The sequence below is a fragment of the Panthera tigris genome, chromosome B1 (genome assembly GCF_018350195.1).
Source record: "Panthera tigris isolate Pti1 chromosome B1, P.tigris_Pti1_mat1.1, whole genome shotgun sequence".
NCBI classification, from domain to species: Eukaryota; Metazoa; Chordata; class Mammalia; order Carnivora; family Felidae; genus Panthera; species Panthera tigris.
Genome location: NC_056663.1, coordinates 100,334,411 through 100,361,708, shown reverse-complemented (window position 1 = coordinate 100,361,708; position 27,298 = coordinate 100,334,411). Strand labels below are relative to the sequence as shown.

Below are 27,298 nucleotides of genomic sequence, written 5' to 3'. Positions count from 1 at the left end.
ACTTAAGGAGCAGAGGGACCGCATCCTGTGACGCCAAGAAGTGGTGGCGGAAGACCCTGTGAACAATGGCCACAGATGCCAGCCGAGGAGAGAACAGTGCAGGGGGAAGAACTGTGTGTCACCCACCAGCTGTGGGACGTGCACAGGAAGGAAGCACAGGACAAGCTACAGCACTCACTTCTGTGGGTTGCTGTGAGCATTAAGCAACTTCATATATGCGGGGTGCTTTGTGTGGCACCTGGCACATAGTGAGGACTCAGTTTGGGTGGCTTATTATCGTTGTTGTTATTCTCTTTAGGTGGTCCATTTCTGTAAGGCACACAAGACAGAAAGAGCAGCCTCTTTGAAGGAGGAGTTAAGAATTAGATTAATAAGCCCTCCAGTACTATCCCATTGTGGAGATGTCTGCTCCATTAATCTACTTAACCCAATCTTTAAGTAGCACTTGTGCAAATAGATCCTGGAAAATGCTTGGGAGGGAAAAGTGGTACTTTCTTGACTTTTATAACATGAAAAATTCAAATATGTTTGCCTTTTCACCCTAATACACGCTGGAAAGGGAAATTTGGAATTTCACTTGAAGGAAGCATAAACAATTTTCAGTAAATGAAGATCCAGTTCTCAGGGTGGGGATACCAAATATATAAGGCCAAGTTACTTGAAAAGATTTTTGCTCTTTTTTTCTCTCATTCCTTCTACCCAACTGGAATTTTTTTTCCTTTGAAACATTCTAAAAGATCATAGAATTAGGGGTAGGAATAATTAGGTCATTGAAGCCATCTTTCTGCTGATGAGGAGACATGCCCGAGGTACAATCTATGATGCTTTTTCTAGTGTGGCTGTGAACAATGTGTCTTTTATTAGATAAACAGTTGGGGAGATGGAGGCCTCCGTTTATGTCCAGAACAGGTATGGTGCAGGGAGGAACGAGGAAGACGCTCTCAGAGGCACTCCTCCCTGAACCAGAGCTGATCTGCTGGCAGAAATTCAGAAGGGCGAAAGGGTAGTGAGGACTCCACTTTCATGTGGAGTCACTGCTGTGTGGTTTTGTGTGTGTGCGGGGGGCAGGGTAAGGCTAATAAATACCAGGGAGAGTTTTGCAATGCATGCCTATCAGCTGAGCACTGGACAAACATTTTTGCCACCAGCTATTTCCCCAAGGCTTCTGACAGTTTGTGCGACTTGTGTAAGACATTCCTGAAAGAGAGGAGCATTTGTTCAACTTATATAACTTCTTTTTATATCATAAGACTAAAGCAGTCCTTCCGGGCTCATGTCCTGTTGAATGTAGTCCAATTGAAACTTCTTTCCTTTCCATACTCAGAAACCTGACTACCTGTTTAAATTCCTCCTGATAGCCTAGCTTACTGTTTGCCCTCGGTCCTTCTCTGGCCCTCCCATACACACAGATTTCATAATGACATTCCTTCTTCCTCTTGGAATTCTATTTAACTCTTTAAAAAAAGTGATAGCTTATGATTGAACAATTTCTACAATGTGTTCTTAAATTGGATGTGTGTGTGTAAAATGTGTGTGGCTCTAGAATTGCAAGGTAGGAGTTTAGCTAATGGAGTTTTGGGACATATTGTGATGTGTGCCTAGCTGGGGACACTGCTGCTCAGGAATCTGGAGAATTTGCATTCACACACTTCCTGCCTCCAGTAAAGGAGTTCAATAAAGCATGTGGAACTTCTTATATTTGGTGTAGCTTTTGTTTCCTGCCCATTTTTTTTTTTGACAGAAATGCTGATCGGTTATGCTTTGATGTATTTTTATTTAGAGGTTTTCAATACGAATTGGTTTAAGGTGTTATGAATGAGCACAATTTCTCTGATCATCAGCATTCTACCCCGTGCTTCCTAGTACTTCTTCTGTGGCCTCTTAAGATTTCCAGTTCACCAAAGCAAGCTTGGTGGGTAAGGAAATGACTTACACAGGCTCTCTTTGGCTTAAAGTTTTACAACGTACAGTTCACCTTCATGTAGGTATTCCTGGTTGCCTTTCAAGCCAGCCCATGAGTTAAGAGCACCTGTGTATTAGATTCATCTGGCAGGTGAGGACATCAGGCTCAAGAGGTGAAGGGTTTGGTGAAGGGCAGCTAGCAAGTGGCATAGGAAGGCTTTTCATCCTAGAAGCATTTTTGCTCCATCAGTGCTTCTTTCTACTATTGTGGTTATGGTTACCATGTGCCAGTCACTGAACTTAGTGCTTCATGCATGTTATTTCAGTGAATATTGACTGCTACCACAGGAATTGGCATTAATTACTGCAAAAGAGGATTCTGAGACTCATATCACCCAGGGTCTTCACATTCAGAATCTGGTCACTTGATGCACCTCTTTGATGCTCTTTAAAGTATAGTACACTCAAGAACATCAATCTGTGTCTCTCATTAAATGTTATACCCCTTTTCCTTTCCCATAGTACCTATTGGTGCTGGGCAGGCTTTGCTTTAGGATAATGAAGATAGAAGAAAAAAAAATGCACACATGTATGATATAGTAGTGTTGGAGATTTGGCTATCACAAGGATGCTCAGTGGGGAGCTCTGAACCATGTGCTGGGAAGCCGAGAACAATAAGACGTCAGTCCAGCCGAGACAAGGAGAGAGGCAGACATGAGCTGTCTGTGCTCGGTACAGCAGATCCCAAATGGAAGAGGCCAATGTGAACTCCAGGCTCTCAGCATGCACTGCTCTGTGTTTGTAACATCTTGGTATTCTCCACACTCCTTCTGGAGAAGCCTGTCCCATAAATCCATGGAGGGAAAGGCCACTCAGCCCTCAACTTGGGGAAAAAAATTTTTTTTAATTGTTTCTATCGCTGCACCCTTGACATTATCTGTGAGCAATCTTAGCAAATTTGGCAGGTGTTAGGACCAACCTGTGCCGGGAAATGCTGGAAGTGGAAAATTTGAATAAAAATCTTTAGGAAAATACAATGAAATGTTCCTGAGAGTTAAAATTAATCAATTGAATATGTGTGGCTTGTATTCTTAAGTTTAAAGTTAAGTTTCAAGATGTGGCCTCTTATGACATTGATGAGGCTGGCTATAAAAAATTACTATTATTTTTGAAACTTTCTATTTAAAATGATACTGTATTTTTAATGTTATTCCAAAGTAAGAAACGTGATATATCAGAGCTACTATTGGCTCTTACATGTGTCAGCTTTTCCACCCATAAATGGAAAGAACACATACCTGCTGAGAGGTATGGATTCATTCTAAGTTAGTGGAGAGACTCACCAAAACTATCATCATGAAATTAAAATGATTATTCGGAAGTATTGAATATTTACGAGGAGAACTAGGTTGATATCTTAAAGAATAATTGACTGAAAATCATTTGTCTTATGTGACAGTAGTCTTTTTCTCTATGTGGACTGGTTCTTTTTGTGCAAAAGGAAAGTTAATCTGAAATTATTGAGATGGAATGATCCAGAGATAAACACTATTCATGTGAGTGTGGACATATGTGAGAGGGCAGAGTAAACTCCTGAATGGACAAGTCAAGTTTTGGTCAAGCAAATAGAAGCCATTCTTTGTGTTTTAGATGTAAAGAGTTTAATTGATAATTATGAACTTGTACAACTTTTGGAAGAGCTGTGAGGCGGGGGAGGAGAGGTTCACCAGTGCTGCCCCTGAGGGTCAGAGAGGCTGCCCCAAAGATCAGAGGAGGTGACACTGATAACAGGTGGAGTAGTTTTCAAAAGCTTGTCTGCAAGCTGCCACTCTTCTTGAGAATCTCTGAGAAAGTCTCACTAACTTTATCAGCCTATTGGGTGGATCTCAAAAACCGGTCTGTGCATATGTGTGCAAATGCCCCCAGAGAAACAGAGAATTAGCTTCACTTCCCACATCTATTCCAAGTCCTCTCCTATAACTCTGCAAGAGGATTCCAGTGCGGTTCTCAGGCTTAGAAGGGGTTGATGGTGGTGCCACCTTGGCAGTAGCCAATCTAGCACACAAGGCCTACTTTTCTAAATTCTTGAGAAATAAAATTTGATATAATCACCAAACAAAAAATAGACGTTGGCATGAGTTCCTTCCTTCTTTCCTTCCTTCATTCATTCAACAAAATATGCTTTGAATAGCCAGGCTATTGCTGTGTGCTAGGAAAACTGTTGTATAGAGACAGACTAATACCTGCTTATTCTAGTCAGGCAGACCATTAACATACAAGTAAATCCCCCAAAATAATGATAGCTTTTGATGATATGAAAGGCACAGGTCATTTTGGGGAGTGGCATGTTAGACTGAGTGGTGCCTCTCTGGTGGCACTTTCACATGGTGCCTTGTATTAGACTTATCTGGATGTATTTCTTACCTATGCTGTGAGGTTTTAAGCTCTTGGAGGACAGGTAACGTAGCCTACTTATAATTTTATTCCTTACAATTCTTGTGCAGTAGAGTAGGCACCCAGTAAAAGTTGGACAAATGTGGGCCACAGTTCAGAATTCGATACAGAGTCAGGTGGTTCCAGGTGAATCAGATGGATGAGATGTTTTAGTTTTGCATGTGATTCACATACTGACATAGACAAACCTACATGGTAGGGATTGGTCCTATATTCCTCTGATTCTTTTGTTGAATAGTTGGCATCTAAGCCTTGACAGCTCTGGTTCTCAGAGTTTTGATAAAACAATCCTCCTTTGAGGGAGTGGATTCCTCCAGGTTAACTGTGTAAGACAGGCAGGGTCAAAGGTAGCAGAAACTATCAGAAGATAGAACATGCCAATTAATATATTAGACCAGAGTTCATTGCATGGGGCATCCTTCTGATCCCCACTTAAAAGTTTCCTTCTCAGAGCATTTTTTCCTGAGCACCATGATATTTTTCAAAAATGATGCAAGTGAAAAATGAAAGCCCATCACAAATTCAGGAGAATAAATGTTTTAGTTTGAATTGTTCAGATTAAACATCTATATCGAAGGCAGTAATTGATATGTTAGTGGAGTAACTAAACATTTCATCCGTTACCTCTCATGAGGTAGACATTCTCATGGAGAATGATCCATGCGGTGGAACTTATAAATAGCATAAATGTAGGTTTGCTCAAGAACCTTTTGGGGATAATGTTGAAAGCCCACATCTTCCTGAAAAGCAGATCATATAATGAATTAGGCCAATGTCTTCTTCTAACCTGTTGTTCACAAATGTAAACAAGACTATAAATCTCTTCTTTTGTATTTCATCAAAATTGAGATAGCTGGAAGAAGAATCTGCTGCTGGTTAAGTTCCTCATCTTTTTTGGCTATCTCTCCATTAGAAACATGTCCCAAATCATCTCTTCTGCCTGTGTTTGATTCTCCCTGGTAAGAAACAGTGTTGTACCTGGGATTGATTGGGAAGACCAGGTTGCAAATTTTGCTGCTGTCTGTAAACACGTTGTTAGATGTGGCTAGTTAGAAGGCAGCCAATTCTGAGGACCTTTGTGTGGATTACCATTTCCCCTTCTGCTTCCCAACTTCCCAAAACTATTAATGGCACATTTTGCTCCAGCCTGTGTTACATCCAATGATAAACAGATGGATCCCGGCCCACAGCATGAAGATGGGAAGTGTGTTTGGGCACAATATGTTTCATATTCCTATCCAGCTGCCTCCTGCTTCCGTCTTCATAGAGTGTGCTGAAAATTCAGGACTTCTCATTGTAATCTACAAAAGAGTGTTCTTCCCCGCACCCCACCCCTTTCCTCCTCTGTGGCTGTAAATTATTTCTCCAGTAGTGATTTATGTAGTGTCTTTAAGGAAGAAAGTCTGGCAGCAACACGCAGAGAAAGATATTCTGGGAGAGCCACGAAAATACCACCCCCCCTCCAAGGTAATGTCCTGGAGCATTAAACCATAGTCTTCTTTGATTTTTTGACTGTGAAAGAAAACAAGAACTTATTCCCCCCTCCCACATCCTTCTCCTCACTTCAGACCAAAGTGCATTTAATTACTTCTCAGTGTCATGTTAAGATATGCTGATAATTCTTCTAAAAAGATCAGCTTAGATTCAAGAGCTTTGTTACCTGAGTAGGCCTTTGTATCCATGCTGCATATCCCATTTATCCATGTTGAACCATTTAACCTATTCATTTGGCTCGACTTAATTTGTCTCTACTAGGCATATGATGGGAGTTATATGGTAAGGAAACATTTCTGGGGAATTTTAATATCCAAAAATTATGGATTGTTATGTTGGTTTTATTTGCTGTGACAACCAATTAGTCAAAATATTTATTGGGTGCCACTCTAAGCAAAGCACAATGCCATACGCTATTATGAAATCTACATTATGCCCTGGAATGGCAATGATCACTTAGTTATGTAGCAGATTTTTTTTCCCGTAATGTGTGTAAAGACCTAGCCCTCCTTCCAGTTTAGAGCAGTCTCTAGCCCATTGTAGGCAATTTTGATTGGAGAGTGTCATGCAAGATGGAGAAATAATCTTACTTTATAAAGATTGATATGAGAAGCTGTATTTGAAACCAGAAGGATAGTGAATAAACATGAAATTGGTACAAAAGGAGTTAGTGTCTAATGGAAGACTTTGAGGGTGGCCATGTAGAAGAGCTGCTACCTGAAGAAGTCAGATAATTGTCTATCAAACGGCCTTACAGCATGGCATTTACTTTCATGAATTTGTAATGATCTGAACTTGTAGGATCAGAAACTTGACTTTATCACTGGGTGGAAAATGAGTCCTTTTATAGGAGCTGATTCATATATCAAGCTCGTGCAGACGGATGTATAATCACAATGTCACTTTATTAATTTAAATTAATAAATAATAGATTAAGAAATAACTGGCGGGAGAGATCCAGATTCAAATTCTTTGGTTAGCGTATTTTCATTTTTTCTCTCTATAGGTATGTGATCATTTGTTATGTGATACAAATGATAATTAATTTAAGTTATTGTAGGTATATATGTTTTTGGTAACTTTGCAGCCAGATATAATCTTAATATTTCTCATTCTTTGACTCAAAAATTGTTTCTATTTGATTTTTTCTCTTTTATATGAATTTTATTTTATTTATTGTATTTTTAATTTTTTCTTTTGATGTTCATTTATTTTTGAGAGAGAGACAGAGTGCAAGTGGAGGAGAGGCAGAGAGAGAGGGAGACATACAATCTGAAGGGGGCTCTAGGCTCTGAGCTCTCAGTACAAAGCCTGACGCGGGGCTTGAACCCACAAACCTTGAGATCATGACCTGTGCTGAAGTCAGATGCTTAACTGACTGAGCCACCCAGGCTCCCCTCCTCTTCTATATGAATTTTAGGACCAGCTTAAAAAGTTAAACATATGTACATCAAGAAGAAAAGAAAGAAGAAAGAAAGAAAGAAAGAAAGAAAGAAAGAAAGAAAGAAAGAAAAATCTATTGAGATTTTAAATTTGAATTGCATGGAATTTGGAGATTAATCTGGGGAAAATGAATGCATTTCTGATGTTGAGTACTCCCATCTATGAATATTTTATATGTATAATTTTATATTTATTATATATATATATTTATTTAACTTTATTTTTGAGAGAGTGTGTGAGCAGGGGAAGGGGAGAGAGAGAGGGAGACAGAGAATCCCTAGATATATTTTTAAATCAGGTCTTATTTCATGTCTTTCAATGAAGTTTTAAAATTTTCTTATGTAGATCTTGGTCACCCTTTGTGGCATTTGTTACAAAGTATCTTTAGGAGCATCTGGGTGGCTCAGTCAGTTAAGTGTCTGACTCTTGTTTTGGCTCAGATCATGATCTCATGGTTCATGACTTCAAGCCCACATTGGGCTCTGCACTGACAGCATGGAGTCTGCTTGGGATTCTCTTTTTTTCCCTCTCTCTCTGCCCCTCCCACCCCCTCTCTAAATAAATAAAATAAAACTTTAAAAAATGTCTTTAATTTTGTTAAAAATTACATTTCAATCTGTTATTGGTGTATGTCAGTGAAATTGGTTTTTGTGTGTTGTTGCAGGTAACTTTGCCAACACATTAGTTCTAGTAGTATATTCTATATCATTGTATTTATTTATTTATTTGAGAGAGAAAGAAAGAGCAGGGGAGGGGCAGAGAAAGAGGGAGAGAGAGAATCGTAAGAAAGTTCTACATTCAACTCGGAATCCAACTCTGGGCTGGATTTCACCACCCTGAGATCACGATCTGAACTGAAATCAAGAGTCTGATGCTTAACTGAACAAGCCACCCAGGCACCCCTCTATATCAGTTTAATAGTTTATAAATTTACTGAAGTTTTCTACACTTGGTCATATCATCTGCAAACCGCAACAATTTATTTTTTGCTTTCTAGATGTGGCAGAAACATTTATGACCCTCTGAATATTCATTCACGTGCTCTCCTCCACATTTCTATCTCTTTGAAGTTAAGACCATGTAACTCGTGTCTAAGTTATTTAGTTAGTTCATATTTTAGTTATTCATATTTTTCTCTTAAGATTAAAAAAACCATCATATGTGTAATGTCCCCTTTTCACGTATTCCTAGTATCAACAGTTCAGACTTATATGTCCTATTAAATACCTACTTTAGCTTATTCTACATGTTTTGACATCAGTGAAAGTGCTTTTTTTTTCAGTTCAAAGTATTTTCTAATTTTTTTAAACATTTATTTATTTTTGAGAGACAGAGAGACAGAGCACGAGTGGGGGAGGGGCAGAGAGAGAGGGACACACAGAATCTGAGCTGTTAGCACAGAGCCTGACACAAGGCTTGACCTCACAGCTATGAGATCATGACCTGAGCCAAAGCCCAATGCTTAACTGACTGAGCCACCCAGGTGCCCCAATATTTTCTAATTTGTACTGTGATTTCTTAAGTTCATGACTTAAAAGTATTTCAGACATGAATTTTAAAAATCACTTATTGGGGCGCCTGGGTGGCTCAGTCGGTTGAGCGTCTGACTTCGGCTCAGGTCATGATCTCGCGGTCCGTGGGTTCGAGCCCCGCGTCAGGCTCTGTGCTGACAGCTCAGAGCCTGGAGCCTGCTTCAGATTCTGTGTCTCCCTCTCTCTCTGACCCTCCCCCGTTCATGCTCTGTCTCTCTCTGTCTCAAAAATAAATAAATGTGGGGCGCCTGGGTGGCTCAGTCGGTTAAGCGGCCGACTTCGGCTCAGGTCATGATCTCGCGGTCGGTGAGTTCAAGCCCAGCGTCGGGCTCTGTGCTGACAGCTCAGAGCCTGGAGCCTGTTTCAAATTCTGTGTCTCCCTCTCTCTGACCCTCCCCCATTCATGCTCTGTCTCTCTCTGTCTCAAAAATAAATAAACGTTAAAAAAAAATTAAAAAAAAATCACTTATTTAATCATCTAATTTTTAAAACAATGCTTATTTATTTATTCTGAAAGAGAGTGAGAGCGAGCAGGGAAGGGGGGGGAGGGAGAGAGAGAGAGAGAGAGAGAGAGAGAGAGAGAAAGAGAGAATCCAAAGCAGGCTCCGCGCTGCCAGCACGGAGCCTGATGCAGGGCTCCAACTGGCAAACTGTGAGACCAGAGCCAAAATCAAGAGTTGGAAACTTAACCAACGGAGCCACCCAGGTGCCCTTAATCTTCTAATTTTAATTAATTATGTTCAAGAAATATGATCTACCAGATGTTAATTCTTTCTTACCAGCTGAGATTTACTTTGTGTATGCATGGAAGAGAAATTTTCTAAATATTCCATTTGTGCTTGAGTAGAATTTTTTTTTTTTTTTTTTTTTGAGAGAGCATGCTTAAGCAGGGGAGAGGGGCAGAGGGAGAGACAGAGAATCTTCAGCAGGCTCCACATTGAGCTTGGAGCCTGAAGTGGGGCTCAATCCCTCGACCCTGAGATCATGACCTGAGTTAAAACCAAGAGTTAGATTCTCAACGAACTGAGTCAGCCAGGTGCCTCTTGAGTAGAATTTTTGTATCTTAATTTGCAGATGCAGTATACTGGATAGGTTCACAAAATTTTCTATAACCCTCTAGATTTATTTATAACAGCTTTAGTGAGGTGTAATTTATATACCATAAAACTCACCCATTTAAAATTGCACAATATAATGATTCTTAATAAATTTACAAAATTATGTAAACATCACTACAGTGGTGTTAGAATATTTCACCTTAAAAAGATCTCTCCAGCCCTTAATTCCTGTTCCCATCCTCATTGGCTTGCATATGTTTGATCTACCAGTTTCACAGAAGTATGATTATGGCATGGTTTTGTCAAATTTTCTTTGTAATGCTGTAAATTTTTGCTTTATACATTTTATAGCTATTTTATTAAGTACATACAAGTTTAAAATTATCATATTTTCTAGGCAAATTGTTCATTTGATTATTATGTAGTATCTATCTCTAAAAATTCCTTTTGTCTTAAGGTTGATTTTGTTTGATATTAATCTAACTACAACAACCTTCTCTGGATAAATATTTACTCGGTATATCTTTTCCATCACATTAATTTAAATGTTCGTATCTTTAAATTATATGTATGTTTGTTGGAATCAGGAGATAATTGGATTTAGTCTTTCTATCTAATCTGAAAATCTCAGTCTTTTAACAGGCGAGTTAATCTACTTACATTCAATGTGATTGTTGGCATAATTTGCTTTAATTTCTACATATTATTTGGTGGCTTTTACTTACTATGCATTTCACTCCCTTTCTTCCTTTCCTCTCCCCATTTCCTTTTCTGCCTGTTTTAGTTGACTAATTTTTTCCCCCAATTCTCTACCAATTCTGGTTTGGAAGTTACCTTTTATATCTATATCTATATCTATATCATCTATATCTATATCTATATCTATATCATCTATATATTTATATCTATCTATTTATCTATCTATGTATCTATAGATATATATATATATTTATACCTGTATGTGTATGTGTGTATGCATATATATGTGTGTGTGTGTATGTGTGTATAAAATCCTTGACAAATCTATATTTACCTTTAAAGTTATTGTCTTGTAGCATTTTAGTCTCATCTTGATTTTTACTCCTATACTGCAAAGTATTTTTATTTTTTTAATTTTTAAATATTTTATTTATTTTTGAGAGAGAGAGAGACAGAGACAGAGACAGAGAATGAGTGGGGGAGGGACAGAGAGAGAGGGAGACACAGAATCCAAAGGAGGCTCCAGGCTCTGAGCTGTCAGCACAGAGCCCGACATGGGACTTGATCTCACAAATCGTTAGATGATGACCTGAGTCAAAGTTGGCCACTTAACTGCCAGAACCATCCAGGCACTCCTCCTATACTGCAAACTATTTTTAAGATTTGCCCATGTTTACCATTTCTTAGCATAAAACTGTCTTTTACATCTTGTTTCTTCATTCTGAGTTTAATCTCTTTTTCCTGAAGTACATATTTTAGAAGTTTCTCAGTGAGAGTCTGATAATAGTGAAGAATTTGATTCTTTATGTAGAAAGGTCTGTTTCATCCTTATTATTGAATAAAAATTTACTTGAAAATAGAATCTTGAATTATCTGCTATTTTCTCTCAATGTTGAAAGTATATTCAATTGTCAGCTCATGTCTTCTGTTAAGAAGTCTGGTATAAATCTATTATTCTCCTATTTTTAAACTTTGCTTGCTTTTATGATCTCCCCTTTATCTAGATGTATATTTACATTTATGTACTCTTCAGCACTCATGATGCTTTCTGAATGTAAGAATTCATATCATTCATCCGTTCTGGAAAAACTTTAGCTACTAGGTCTTCAAACTTTATTGCTCCCTCATTCTCTTCTATATTTCTGAAAATCCTGTGATGGGTTTTCTCATTGCATATTCTATGTGTTTTAAACTCTCTTCCATATTTTTAAATCTCTTTCTCTCTCTCTGTTGAATTCTGAATAGTTTTCCGTACAGTCTTGGTCTTTTAATATTTTTATTTATTTTTTTATATTTATTTATTTTATTTTATATTTATGTAAGTATATTTGTTTCATATTGATTTAAATATATTTATTTAATAGTATCTTATTTAGAATTTCTGACTATTTAATTTTGCTGCTTAATTTTCGTTGTGTTTATTGACTCCCAAATGTGGTAGATTCCTCATATATCTTATAATTATTAATTATGTAGGATCATTTTTAGTAAGGCTTTATCTATGTGAATTTTGTGCATCTTGAGTTGAGGGTGTATTTCTCCATAGAGTTTATATTTGCTTGCCATTGTTTCCAGGGATATAGAGACATATGGTCAATTTGTGTGTTAACTTTATGGTTTGAGGTTCTGAGACTATGTTGGTATTATATAATTCCTAATTTCTAGCTATGTGTGAAACCCCAATTTCTAGCCAATGGTTACTGATATCCAGGATAGATCTTGAGTCTAGATTGAGATAAAAAGGTATCTGCCAGTTTGTGGATTCTTTAGTCCACTCAGACTTTTCCAGCTAATTTTATTATTCTTTTTTTTTCTCCTACAACCGAACCTCCACACTCTATTCTGCTTCTACCTGGAGGCAGAGGGTCTTGTTCATACTGCCTGCCCAAGTTCAGTAATGTGTCCGGATGGCCCATTGTGGTACTACAATTGGTCAATCACAGTGTAGCTTGACTCTTCTTCCTAAACCTCCAAACATAATGATACTATTTAATTCCAAAGTAGTAGCCTCCCGACCTTGTTCTGGCCTGTGGTTCCCTTCTTCTATCCAATATTCACAGCAACACCTAAGATTAGTGTTTGATTGAATAAATGGGGACTGAAGCCTAGTCAAGTTGATGCGTAAAACTGATCATCCCAAATATGTCTCTTAGGAGAGCCTGGAGGATGTTACATTTACCAAAGCAATTAGGTATTACCCTGGGGAGGGGACTGAGGGGTCACTAACATTACTAAGAAACTTAATGATGTCTGTCTTCCGGAGGGAAGGCTTAATAATAGATTACTTTTAGATCAATGAGGATGACAAGATCTAAAGTAATAGAGTCCAGATGGTGATGCTGAACAAATCGAAAGCAAGGTGATTGCAAAAGTATGGCAGAGAGTGACAAGGTCAGGGTGGTAGCCAGGGGCCTTCACCTACAAAGAGCAATGAAGATGGTTAACACAACAAGGCATTCCTAGGGGTAATATAGATAATATCTTAATATAGATAAGCCTATAAGTATATGCTTCATTTACACAAAAGAAGTTAAAGATGAATCATCATGAGGCTAAGGGGAAGCATTTCAATAAAAATCACAGTCCTTTTGCCAATTTCCATACCTGAGTTTATTTTTGACCTAACCCAACAACTATAGGAAAAGACAGGTCCCCAGGAGGAAGGATTGTGCAGCAAGATGTCAAGACTACATATAATGATTCCTTCCAGTTCTTCCCCATTAGCCCACAGTCACTTACTTGGAAATCCATACATTGAGAAAAGAGAACATCTAAGCCTTCCAAGGGCTGTTTTTACAGGATCCAAGTTGATCTTGATATTCAGGGATTTGAAGTGTCATTATGGTTCCCCCTGAGGGTGGGAGGTTTTAGAGGTCAGGTAATATATGGGATGGTAGCTCAAAATCTGACTCCCAGTGGGTTCAGTGGGTCCATGGACCAACTAATGGTTATTTTACTGGTCCCAAAATGTATAATTTGAATGGACATACTTGGTAGTGGGTAAAATCTCCCTATTGATTCCTTGGTCTATGGGATAAAAGCTATTATAGTAGAGAAGGACAAGTGGAAGCCTCTGAAACTACCACCTCCTCCCCCTTAGCCACAATTTACCATCCCAGGAAAAATGGAAGGAATTAGGTCCACCCTTAAAACCTAAAGAATGCAAGGGAGTGGTCCTCATTATATCTCCATTCATTTCACCAGTCTGCTTTTCACAATAACTAGATGGATACTGAAGGCTAACCGTGGATGATCACAAAACCACATAGTAGCTTAAATGACAGCTGCTGTGTCTGATATGGTATGGTTGCTAAAGCAAATGAACACTGCCTCAAATACTTGGTATGTGGCCATTGATTTGGTAGATGTGTTCCCTTCCTTCCTGATCAAAAAGAAGAATCAGAAATAGTTCACACTTCAAATGGATAGTAGTATAGTGTTGCCCCAAGGCTATGTTACCTTCTCACCCTCTTTAATAATACAACTCAGAGAGGCTTGAGCGAACTAGACATCCTCCAGAACATCATACTATTTCACTCTGTTAATGAATTGATGAAGTTATGATCAATAAGTGGCAAGTATGTTGATAAGAACCTTGATAAGAAAAGTTCCCTCTAAGAGATGGAAAATAAATACTGCGATGATTCAGAGGCTGGCCTTAGTGAAATTTTTATGAGTCCACTGGTCTGAGACAGGCTGAAACAGCTTCATAGTTGTGCCAACTTCAAAGCAAAGGACAAACTCTTGCGTCTCACATCTCCCATCCCAAAGAAGAAAGCACAATACTAGGAACCTGATTGGGTTTGAGGGCATCATATTCCACATCTGGCAGTGCTGCTTCTGTCTATCTATTAGGTGATCCAAAATACTTCCAGCTTTGAGTGGGATCTAGAGTAGAAAAAATTTTGTAGGAGGTCCAGGCTGCATTTGGACCATATGGTCCAGCAAATACTATAATATTGGAGGAATCTGTGGTGGGAAAATATGCTGTGAGGAGTTGACAGCAATCCCAATAGAAGAATCACAATGTAAATTCCCACAGTTCACAGTATAAACTACCAGGCCATGTTATCTGCAGCAGAGGGTCATGTAGGTTTAGAAAAACAGCTGCTGACAGGCTACCATGCACTGGTAGATATGGAACACTTGACCATGGGTCATCAAGTAGTCATTAAGGCCAGAATCGTACAGCCAGAGCCAGGTTCTGTAAGACTTCTGAGTCAGGGGGGTGCCTGGGTGGCTCAGTCGGTTAAGTATCTGACCCTTGGTTTTGGCGCAGGTCATGATCTCACAGTTTGTGAGTTTGAGCCCATGTTGGGCTCTGTGCTGATAGTGTGAAACTTGCTTGAGATTCTCTCTCTCTCGCTCTCTCTGCCCCTCCTGTGCTCTTTCTCTATCAAAATAAATAAATAAACTTAAAAAAAAAAAAAGACTTATGAGTCAGGCAGGACCAGCAGCAATTTATTGTTGGATGGAAGTGGTATGTCCAGGATCAGGTACACACAGAGCTGATGGCCACAAGTAAGCTGTAAGAGTACCTAGCCTGTGGCATTTACCACTGTTGCACTAGTATCCCTTTCTCAGCTCACACCTAAGTGCCTATGAACACGGGGGGATCCATATGACAGCTGAATAAGGCTAGAACTCAAGCTCAGTTTACACTGGGTAGGCTTGGTATTTCAAGCTGAAATATCAGCTTGGTACAAGCTGAAAATGGACTGTAGTTATAATATAGTCAGTGTTACACCAGAGGTGGCTCATACTAGATATGCCAAATGTACATATCTCTTCCAAACTCTGCATTCAGAGACATCACATCGGGAGCTTGGAATGGCCATGGTGGGAGTATTTCCCCTGAAGAAAGCAGTAAATATTATAAGTCAGGGTTCTTTTTGTCTCTGGAAAGTTGGTTGTAAAACATTTGCCAGCACATCACTGATGACAGAGTAACCTTAAAACAAGTGGTGAAAGGAAATTCTCCTAATGAGCAGAGCTTTGGGTGATGTACCTAGACATCCATTCTATGTGGAAATAGAAGTGGCCCAAATAAGAATATACATGGACTCCAAGATAGTGGAAAACAGCTTGGTCAGAAGTTTGAAAGGAGAAAAATTGGAAGATTGGGGACTAACAGGTCTGCAGTAAAGGCATATGAATAGATTTTAGAAGGATTGAGTGTGAAGATCTTTGTATGCATGAGAGCATCCACTATGGAGGGAGACAACAACCAAGCAGTCAGAATTGATTCAGTCAGTTGATGTTAGCCAGCCTTGGACATGAGCTACTTCAGTGCTGGCACATTAGGCCCATGAAAAAAATAGTAGCCATAGTGGAGTGGATGGAAGACATGTACGGGCCTAAAAGCTTGGGTCCCACTTAGTGGGACTAATTAGCTACTTCCATTGTGTGACCATGTGACCACAAAATCTTCTAGTCCTATCTACACACTGCCCTGAAGCTGCTGTCCTGATTGAGCTATGAAATATCTGTTGAAGGCATAGCTGAGGCATCATCTCATAGATGACATCTGTGAGAATGGGGCACCATTTTCTAGGGTGTAGTATGGACTCCAATCAACAGCCATTATATGGTGCTATGTCCCCAGTAGGTAAAAAATGCATGGGTCAGGAAACAAGGGTTGGAAGTGAGAGTTACTGTGTTATCATCACTGTAAGTGACCCCCACTTTTGAAATTTATGCCCCTCATCCCTGTAACTCTAGTCTCACTGTTTAGAGGTCCTGGTTTCTAAAGGGGGGATGCTTCTTTGGGGGAACAGCAAAAGTCCTGTTGAACATTAAGTTATGGCTGCCACCCAGGTATTTTGGAGATTAAAAGAAGAGTCACCAACCTGGCAGGGGTAAATGACCATGGTCTTCAGGAAAAGATACAGCTGCTGTTATACAGTGGAGACAGGGGAGAATGTGTTTGGCATCCAGGTGATCCACTTGTGCATCTCTTCGTACTCTTTGTCCAGTTTCTATTTGCCCAATATCTATCACCCCTGAAAAGGGTATTGTGACTAGGGAATCATATCTCTCAGGGATGAGGGTCTTAGTCATCCAACCAAATAGTTTATTTAAACCAGAAGAATGAGCTAAAGGTTGGAGAGATCTGGAATAAGTTGTAGAAAGAAGAGCCATGCAGTGAGACCAGTTGCCGTGATGGCACTTTAGTTTGTCCCTCTAACGTTCCTCTTATAACTGAGCACCAGGGAAAGAGGCCATCACAGTCGTGGAGGAGTTGTTCCCAGAACTTATCTGAAGTCTGTGCATAATAGCAATGTAAGGGGTACACTCTACTGGATGTTATGATGTTCCACCCAGATCTCCCTTCAGTACTGAAGGATTTAGTCCTCCACTTGCTTTAAGTGTTGCCAGATGTGCTCTCCCCCAGCCAGCCCAGACTGGGAATTGCCCTTGACTGAAGAGAGCCCTTGCCCTGAGTGAAGATGCCTCCCCTTCCCCCCCGCCCCCTCTTGCCTCAACTCAGGACAATTCTGAAGGACTGTCCCAGTGAAAACCTCCCTATAGGGTCAGCTGAGGCCTTAGATGACATTGAGTGCCAACCCTACTTTGCCCTCTGCCCGATCCTGCTTCCTTCCCTTCCTCCACACATCTCGATCCTGAGAGCACTCCCTAATAAACTCTCTGTATGCTAACCTCCATTTCAGAGTATGCTTCCTGGGAGAAACCTGAAACAGATATAGATGTTAGCAGCTGCCCAGAACAACCGGATCTGCCACTGTTCTTGCAAGAAGATCAGATCTCTGTGTGTATGGCTACCACATACTGCTCACTTCTGCATCCAAATCTCAGGTTGGTGTAACTGCATGAAGGAATGGTAGTTAAAGGGATTCTTTGGAAATTTAGTACTTAGCTTTCCAGCCTCTACAGTGTAGGAAATTAGGCTACAGGGGGGTTTGAATGGGCATAAGTTGGTGAGACAACTTACAATATCTAACCACAGTCTCTCCATATACTCTTCAAAATCCCTTTATCTTCACACACATAAACATCCAAACAATAATAGGAAGAACAACATGCTCCTGGCCATGATTCCTCTTACAAATGCACTCTCACCCTCTCCTCAAAATGACGGGCAAAAGCTAGGATGTCTAGCTTATTTCACTTAGCATAATGTTTTCAAAGTTTATCTATATTGTAGCAAGTATCAGATTTTCATTCCTTTTTATGGCTGAATAATATTTCATTGTATGTATATACTCATTTTATTTATTCATTCATATGTTGATGGACATTTAGTTTGTTTTCACCTTTTGGCTATTGAGATATACTGCTATGAATATTGTCAAACAAGTATCTGAGTCCCTGCTTTCAGTTCTCTTGGGTATCTACCTAAGAGTGGAATTGCTGGATCATGGTACTTCTGTGTTCAACCTTTTAAGGAATTGTCAAGCTATTTTCCACAATTGGCTGCACAATTTTACATTCCTACCACCAATGCATGAATGTTACAGTTTCTCTACATCCTTGCCAATACTTGTTATCCCCCCCCTTTTTTTATTATAGCCATCATAGTAGGTGTTAAGTGACACATTAAGTTTTGATTTGTATTTTCCTAATAACTAAGGATGTTGAACATCTTCCATTAACTTTTACAACATAACTAAAAAGAACCATAGAGGATATCCTGGGTTCAGATGTACTCCCTCTCTGTGCCCATTGTGTAGTCTGTTTTTTTTTTTTTTGCTCCTTTGGATTCTGGGAAAATCACTCTAGCCAACATGGTAATCAAATTTTGTCTGTTAATTCAAAGGTTTAGGAGCCCCAAATGACCAGGTGGGAGTCTCAACTTCCAGTTTGATGAGATATTGTTATATAGCCCTAGAAAACAAAACATTCTATCTTTGGCTAATACAATTTTTAATCCAACAAAGATAAAGTCAAGGAGACTGAAAATAAAAACATTTTGCAAATGAAACATTAGCTGTAAATAAACAGAGACAACCTCATTTTCCATCCCTGTTTTCCTGGAACCATGTGTCCTGGCTACTGAAGAAATAGTACCATAAGTAGTTCCTATAGGGCACAAAGTATCTCCCAGCCAGTACAGTAGCTAAGTCTTTAATAAGCTATTCCACAATTATTTTTGTCAGGTCAACTATTGGGGGATAGAGTAGATGGTGAAACCAGTGAATCCTATGGGCATGTGACCATTGCCTTATTTATTATTATTTTTTTCCCCAGTAAATGTACCTCCTTAGTCAGAAGCAATGATGTATGTGGGATACCATGTTGGTAAATAAAGCATTCATTTAGCACATGTAAATTAATGTACAAAGAGGCAGACTGGCTAAATCCATATTTAAAATAAACATCTGGGGGCGCCTGGGTGGCTCAGTCGGTTGAGCGGCCGACTTCAGCTCAGGTCATGATCTTGCGGTCCGTGAGTTCGAGCCCCGCGTCGGGCTCTGTGCTGACAGCTCGGAGCCTGGAGCCTGTTTCGGATTCTGTGTCTCCCTCTCTCTGACCCTCCCCTGTTCATGCTCTGTCTCTCCCTGTCTCAAAAATAAATAAAACATTAAAAAAAAAATTAAAAAAAAAAAAAAACATCTGTGGGGATAGTGACATAGTGAAAGGGAGCCAGGTGGCTACCTGGTTCCTTCATGTTAAGGTTGCCCAATTGGGGGCTCAGAATTGGTTTCTGTTGCTTGGAGATTGGCAATTTAGTAACAGTAGGGGATAGTTTAACCTTGGCAGAGGAAAATCTATGTTTCATCCATATGTAATCCCGTATCTACAGCCTCTTATTTCATTAGCCAACTAATCATGCCTGAGTGAAAGGGACCAAACCGATATATACTAGACAGGTAACTTGACTGATTATTGAACACTTTCTTTGCAGAGGAATCTACTAGTGAATATTGACATTGAACACAATTATCTCCATTCTCTTGGTGTATATTCTGAATGGCCCATCAATATGACTCTTTCCTAAATCCCCATGCTGCCAAACCTTCAAGCTAGTTTTTTTCCGAGACCTAGACATCCAACTGAACTATTACCGAATGTCTACCATTTAAAGAGATTTCTACCTCCAGTTATCTCTCCTAGGAGTCAAAGTAGACATTAAGATGTGTTTCCCAAAGTTGCACCCAGTTGTAAGCATTTTCCATCCCTTGTCCTTTTAAGTCAGTATTGGGTGAGATTGCAACGAACACTTATAGCTGGAGCTAGCATATCTTAGAGAACTTTCTCTAAAAAGGCTTGAATATTTCACTCTCAGTTAACTAGTTACAGGGAATTGCCAATGAGATCTTAAGTATATGATGGTGGAAGGATAGATGAGAGGCAGGAGTAATACTTTGGGAGTTGGAAACATCTGCTGGACTCAAAAGGAAAGTCGCTATTTGCTGAAGAGAATTTGCTCCAAAATTCTTGGAGTTTTTGTTGTAATTATCCTATTGCTGCAGGCTCCATATAATGTTTTGATCCACAGGGTCATAAGAGATAATAGCAGAATTAATTGCCATTTAGCCTGGAAGAGCTGCCAAATTTTCTCTCCTGGACTCTCACTCAAAGCCTTAGGGGTTATTTTGTCAATGGGTTAAAATAAAACACTTGAATCTAGAGAAGCTACCAAACACTGTGGGAGAGGATACAATGTTTAGCAAATTGTTTTTCACTTTGGAATTAAGATACTGACATTTTTGGACCACTGAAACCCCACAAACTGCATGGAGAATAGATTCTGAATTTACCTGGGCATTAGCTCCTATCCTATGTCAGGTCCACAACTTTCCAAGACATCTAGAGTACCTGTTCCTTCCAATTCACTAATCCTATTAGCACATTATCATCAACATAGAGGGCCAGAGGGATGCCCTTTGGGATGTTGATGATCAAGTTTGTAGCAGACTAAATTATGTCATGGGACCACGAGGTTGACATAGCCTTAAAGGAAGTTGGTAAATGTATAATGCTAAACCTTGCAGGTGAAAGCAAACTTTCTGTAGACATAAAGGCAGGATAGGAGGCATTTTCAAGATTAGTAGGCACATTCCAGGTACCAGGTGTTGTGTTGATTTGTTCCAATAGTGAGATCACAACTGAAGCAGACCTGCTATGAAGTCACCAACTGAGAAAGCTTAGTAGTGAGTCTACTATTATTCTCAAAAACCTATTTTTTTTTTTCACAAAGGTCAAGCAAATGACTTATAGGAGGTTATCACAGGAATAACTATCTCTTAAACTTCATTCTTTAATGATGTTACTCTATGATCTCCCATGTGATGACAGTATTCATTTTGGTTTACATTTTGGAAGGTGAGGGAAAGGTTCCAGAGCTTTCATTTATCCCTTCCTTTCCATGATAGCCCCCAGCTACATAGGTCAGAATCCAGTGTAGGGGATTCTTCTGATTGTCTGGAATGGCTATTACAACTATGTGGAAACAAGTGGACAATCTATTTTGATCTTAAAAGCCCGGTGATCAACTAGCTACCCTTAAAGATTCTTCCTGTTCAAACGATTCTGATGACTAATTTGATTCTGATGTCTATTTTGAGAATATTTACCTCACCTCTGGCAGTTGCTACTTGGCTTCTGCCATTCCAGGATTTAGTTATCCTCATTTAAATAAGAAAGCCAATGGGATGCCTGGGTGGCTCAGTTGGTTAAGTGTCAGACTCTTGGTTTTGGTTCAGGTCATGATCTCATGGTTCGTGAGTTTGAGCTCTGTGTCAAGCTCCATGCTGGCAGTGCAGTGTCTGCTTAGGATTCTCTCTCTCCCTCTCTCTCTGCTCCTCCCCTGCTCACTCTCTCTCTCTCTCTCTCTCTAAAAAAATATAATAAATAAATAAGTGAGTGAATAAGAAAGCCATTTTCAATAACTTTTTTTTCACCTTCACTTATGACCTACAGAGGATAGCCACCACTAACTACACTTAAAAAAATGTTGGCACTTGTCCCTTGCCAGTGCATTGCTTAATGTCAAGGTTCAAGAAGTGTTCTCTGTGCCCTTTTAGTAGTTAGAGAGTGGGCAAGCATATTGAGCATGAAAATTTGTCTCAATCTACCTATTTTCTTTAGTCTTTAGGTTCTTTCCTGTACATTGTTTCCAGAAATATCTGGCATCTCAACCTCATTTCACATAGAATACCCCTGAGTCTCTGAGTCCATGTTTTAGAAAAAGCAAGTGAATAAACAAGACTGCCAGTTGTTTAAGCTAAAGTCATTAATAAGGGCAGCCATGTTGATTAATTCAGCCTGATCTGGAATTATTTACCTCCTTCTCTAGTCTAGAAACCTTAGAATCTGCTCCCATGCATATCATGCAGGTTCTTGATGATCTAAGAAAAATGTTGCAATTGTGTTTGTCTTTCCCTTTTTAGTTTAACTTCATAAACTAGCAAATGCTAAATATGGCTGTAGTTATAGTCTGGAAGCAATGAGTGGTGATAAGGGAGGAAGATAAGGAGAACTGGCATCTACTGCAAGTTATTTACCTGAAGTGAGATTATGACAGACTCAAAAAAGATAGTTACAATCTCAAGATATACGAGAGGAAGGACTGATTTTTCTGGGGGTAGCTCAGTGGGGCTTAGCAGTTCAGACACACATTATAGTTAAATCCTCCCAAATATCCCCATTAGTTATGGGTGGATAACTATAGGCAGAGCACCAAGCCGTCCAAATTTTCACATGAGACCTAATGTGAATTTAAATTGACCTATGTCATAATTCAGAGACTTATAGGATCACACTCTACATCTCATTTCTGGCTCTGTCAGACAAAAAAAAAAAAATGTAGCTGACAAGAAATAAAAATGTTTGGGGCAATTACATTAACTCCTCGGTCTCCAATCATGGCTTCAACCAAGAACTTCAAATCTAAATGTTATCCTTTTCTTTCCTTAAGGACTCCAGTATGATTAGAAGTAGTTAGTCCACACACAGACTTTATACTTCTTATGTTCCTCCATTCTGTTATCTAATAGCAGACCCTTGGGCTTCTAAGACCTAGCCTTCAATGAGCATTCCAGTGCTTCTGGTGACTGCATGTAAAATGTTTAGGCAACTTTAACCACTGTGCCCATCCCCTGCTCACCATAAGATCCTCACTGCCTTCAAATCCAACCAAGATAGACAACCAATCTCAGATTCCTATTTTCTTTACCTGAATGAAAAGCCACCTCTGTAATCAATTAATTTATCCATCAGCATTCACTCTAATCAGTTTAAGCAGATACTATGTAGTTTAAAGAGTCTTTAGGAGAGCCAGAGAACCAGGCTTGAGTGATTGCTACACAGCAAGGAACAGAGCAGCTTGAGAAATATGTAAGTCCAACATAGAAGTGTTTTGAAGAAAACATTCCTGGTATTACTTTGTCATTTAGAACCTATAGTGATAGGAACTGGACTCTAGAAATTTGACCACAGCTGCTCTGGCAGAATTGCATGTTTCTGCTTCCCAGGAGATCTAATCTTCCTCTATGTGTCCACTGCTCACGTTGTTCACTTCCATCTTTGACTTTTGAGTGATTATGGTTGGTTGGCAGAAGCTAGATCTTATTAGGACCCCTAAGCTGCAAGGGAGTCTGGGAAGTGGGTAGTTCTGCTTTTGGCTTCTATTATACAGGAAGTCAAGCTACAGGGAGTTTGTATAAATGCTGAGGTACTCAACTTAGTTATCTTTCACACTTGTTAAAGGAGCTGTCAAACCTCTGACCCTTTCCTCCGTTTGATTAAACTCGGCAGATAGCATAGGCAGGTCAGGTAGGAGTCAAGGAGGCTGAATTAGCTGTGGGTCATTTCTTCTTAAAAATAAGGAATTTTACAGGAAGAGTGGAGCTATCCACAAGGTACTAGAATTATAATATAAAAATAGAAAGCAGATGTGTTAAACATTACAGCAAGGAAGGAAAAGAAGTCAATATTTACAAAACAAAGAACTAATGGCATTTTCCCCCCTCAGTCTTCTAAGGTATGACAATGGTAGAGCCAAGAATAACAAAGAACAGGAACTAGAAAAAATGAATTGCAGTTTCTCTTAATTTTCATTCATGTCTAAATCCTCTGTTCTTAGATTTTTAAATAAAAAACAGCAACAGGAACTTAGCTTTGGGCAAAGACTGGAAACAATTCAGGTGGTTATACTTTTCTGAAAACAAGATTTAATTTTTTCAGATTCAAATGAGCACAATTCAAAGTAATGTGATGATCATGAATGAATGATAAGTGATGTGGGGAGATGATAACATTCAAAACAGGTAAGATAGTAATTAATTTGGGGACAAGTTCATATCTGCTACATCTAAATAATTCGAATCCTAAAAATAAGGAAGCATATGGAAATTAAAAGGAACCTTAAAACAGACTAACTTCTTACTGCAAGGCAGAATTCTTTCTATTACATTTCTGACAAATGATTCATCTTCTATCATCCACATGAATATTTCTGGGAACAAAAAACTAATCATCACATTGGTTATCAAATGAGAAATTCACTTAGTTTGTGGTATAACTATCTAAGTGAAGTTTTAGTGTTCGTTTTATCTAGTGATTAACACTTTTGTAAGTTCTCACAATCTATGCGATCTACTCTTTTACTAATGTAGTTACAAATTTATTGAAGTTCTCAATAGGTGTGAAAGATTTTTTAAAAGCCAATTTTAATGTGTTATATATCTTCTAATAATCAAAATTAAACATGTTAAGAAGATTAACCCCTTGGGTATTTTCTAACCTTCCTATCGAAACCCCCCATTTAGTACACTGTACTAAACAATGAGCATTGCTAACAGAAACGTTTTCAAACCCCAAAAGAAAATAAAGATCCATTCATGTATTTTATTTTAATTTATTATATATTGAAGACGAAAAGGCAAGGGAAGTGGAATGGCTGTTCCTAAAGTTGATTTATACTGACTTACCTGTTATTGAAAGAATTACAAACTGCACTGATATCAAAACCCAAAATAAATTCATTTGCATAATATCTACTGTGAGATTTACCTCGTCCCACTGTGGCAATCATGTTGGTCAAGATTCTTTTGGATTGTGAATGACAGAAAATCATTAAACTGGCTTATTCAAAAGAAGGAATTTATTTATTGGCTTATGTAACTGAAAAGGTGATTGATTCAGACATGGCTGAATCCAGGTACTCATGTGATAGGATTACTAATCTCTCCCTCTGATCTATCTCTTGCCTCTGGCTGACTCTTCTCCACTAGTGACAGTGATAGTCAAGAGCAGCTCCAAGTCTATGTGCCACCATTTAATCTGAGAGACTAAGAGAAAAATTACCAGGTGTACTCACAACTGCAAAGAAAAGACCTCCCCACCCCCACCCCCGCCAGCCGTTCTCGGAACCAGCCAGGGCGTGCCCAGTTGTGGTCTGACCTAAAGGCGGGAACCAATCAAGTTCTGCTGAGTGGTTTGAAAAAAAAAGGCGGGAGCCAATCAAGTTCTGCTGAGTGTTCAAATTTAAATGTCAACCAATAACAGCTCTGTAACCTCGAAAAATCCCTAACTTGTTTGTGCCTGTCTATAAAAGAAGCTGTAAGATCCTTGTTCGGGGCCTCTTAGCGTCACCCGCAACGAGTGCGCCGAGGACCGGGTTCGAACCTGCAATAAATGACCCTTGCCGCTTGGCTTTGACTCTGGACTCTGGTGGTTTGTTCTTGGGGGTCTTTTGAATTTGGGCATATCAAATCAACTCCACCAGACATTAAGAATGCCTCTTTTCTAATAATTACAGCCACGGTTCTCTGGCTAGCTTTCCTGAGCTCAACTTGGTTCACACATCTGTTCTGAAACTCTTCACTGCAGTCTGAGAGGTCGAATAGGCTGATTTGCCAATATGAGTGTATTGCTGGAAACAGGAAGGGCTAAGCGTAACTAAACTGCGCAAAGCTTCTGGCTGACAGGACAGTACAGGCCTGGCTATTTGCTGGGCAAGGGCTTCATCTGCCTGGGGGAAGGGGTGTATTTTTCTAATTTGCACAAAGGCATCCTATGGACTAGCTGTGGCTTTGGGGCCATGGATGTGAACCACTCGGACTGTGAGTGGGGGACGGTAGTCCGGTGCTGTTTCTACACTAAGGAAAAATGGACCCTGAGCAAGCAGAACTATCAGCTGCACACTACAGAAGAAAAGTCATGACACTAATGATTAGTGTAATTCTGAATGTCTTGTCTTGTAGATCCATCTCAACCCAATTTAAATTTACTTCGGCCAACTCATCCAATCCACCAATATCGACTCCTTATTATAGGCCAAAAAGTATGCTTGTTTGGTGTGTGTTTGGGTGTGTGTTGGGTAAGTGGGTAAGGAGGCACTCTTCCAAACAGACAAAAAACAGAAAAGACACGAAAAAGGGCAGAAGAGACCTGTTCCTTAGAAATCATAAAACATTCTAACTTTTTTAATTTTTTTTTTAATGTTTATTTATTTTTGAGACACAGAGAGACAGAGCATGAGTGGGGGAGGGTCAGAGAGAAAGGGGGACACAGAATCTGAAGCAGGTTCCAGGCTCTGAGCTATCAGCACAGAGCCCGACGCGGGGCTCGAACTCACAGACTGCGAGATCATGACCTGAGCCGAAGTCGGTCACTCAACCGACTGAGCCACCCAGGCGCCCCAAAACATTCTAACTTTAAACTATGTCAACTATAAAATTTCTTTTTTCTTTTTCTTTTTAATATTTTTTTATAATTTCTTTTTTTTTTTTTTTAATTTTTAATGTTTATTTCTGAGACAGAGCATGAGTGGGGGAGGGGCAGAGAGAGAGGGAGACACAGAATCAGAAGCAGGCTGCAGGCTCTGAGCTGTCAGCACAGAGCCTGACGCGGGGGCTCGAACTCACCAACTGCGAGATCATGACCTGAGCCGAAGTAGGTCACTCAACTGACTGAGCCACCCAGGTGCCCATCTTTTTTCTTTTTAAATGAAACTCTACTTTGCTTTACCAAATAATTTAAAAAATGGTAGAATGTAAATCTTCCCTTAGTTGCTTTTTAGCCAAATAATTTGTGTATTTAAGTGAACTACACATCTATTATATGTTCAAATATAATGATACTCTGGCAAATTTACAAAATTAAGGGATTTAAAAATAAATATTTACTTCATTATATTTGTTATAGGTATATCAATCCTCACTTCCTTAGAGTGTGATTCAGCAGTCAAATATGTATCCTGTAGAAAGTCAACTTATGTTTTCAGGTGAGCTTTACCGCTTAGCTTTATTTTTAAATTACGGCTAGTAACTCATAGTTTACTAAAAAAAAAAGAAAAAAAATTGAATTAGCCTTGTATTTCTGTACAGGAAAAACTTACCTTTACTCTCCCTTTTAAGTTCTGTAAATTAACTTCAAACCTTAGGGAAAGCGCAAAATAAATACGCTAATATTATCTAGCCAAAGTAAAACAAAGGGTAGGGGAGTGGGGAAAGAAGGCGGGCAGTAACCAAACGCCAAATGGGATTTGTTTTTACTTAAGCATGTACAGAGCATCAGCGAGAACTTCCTTGTAAGCTAAAAGTATTCAGCATCTGAAAAAATATTTAAGTCTAGTGCTTTCTGGAGAAAAGAGAACAGGATTTAAGTGAGTAAATACTTAAGGCTAAGTGAGTAAATACTTCGGGGGGGGGGGAAGCTAACCGCCACCGTGGAACTTTGGAACTTCTTTTTGTTTGTTTTTTTAAAAACTCAGCAGCGGAGTGAATTTTCCTGTTCCCGGGCCAGTAT

The 27,298-nt window shown here is 39.3% G+C and overlaps 1 non-coding gene across 1 annotated transcript; it reads left to right on the top strand.

The window, feature by feature from the left end:
• The first annotated feature begins 8,869 nt into the window (after positions 1 to 8,869).
• Positions 8,870 to 8,954, top strand: TRNAR-UCG. The gene has a single exon. It is a non-coding gene; the product is annotated as a tRNA-Arg (tRNA).
• Positions 8,955 to 27,298: the final 18,344 nt, after the last annotated feature.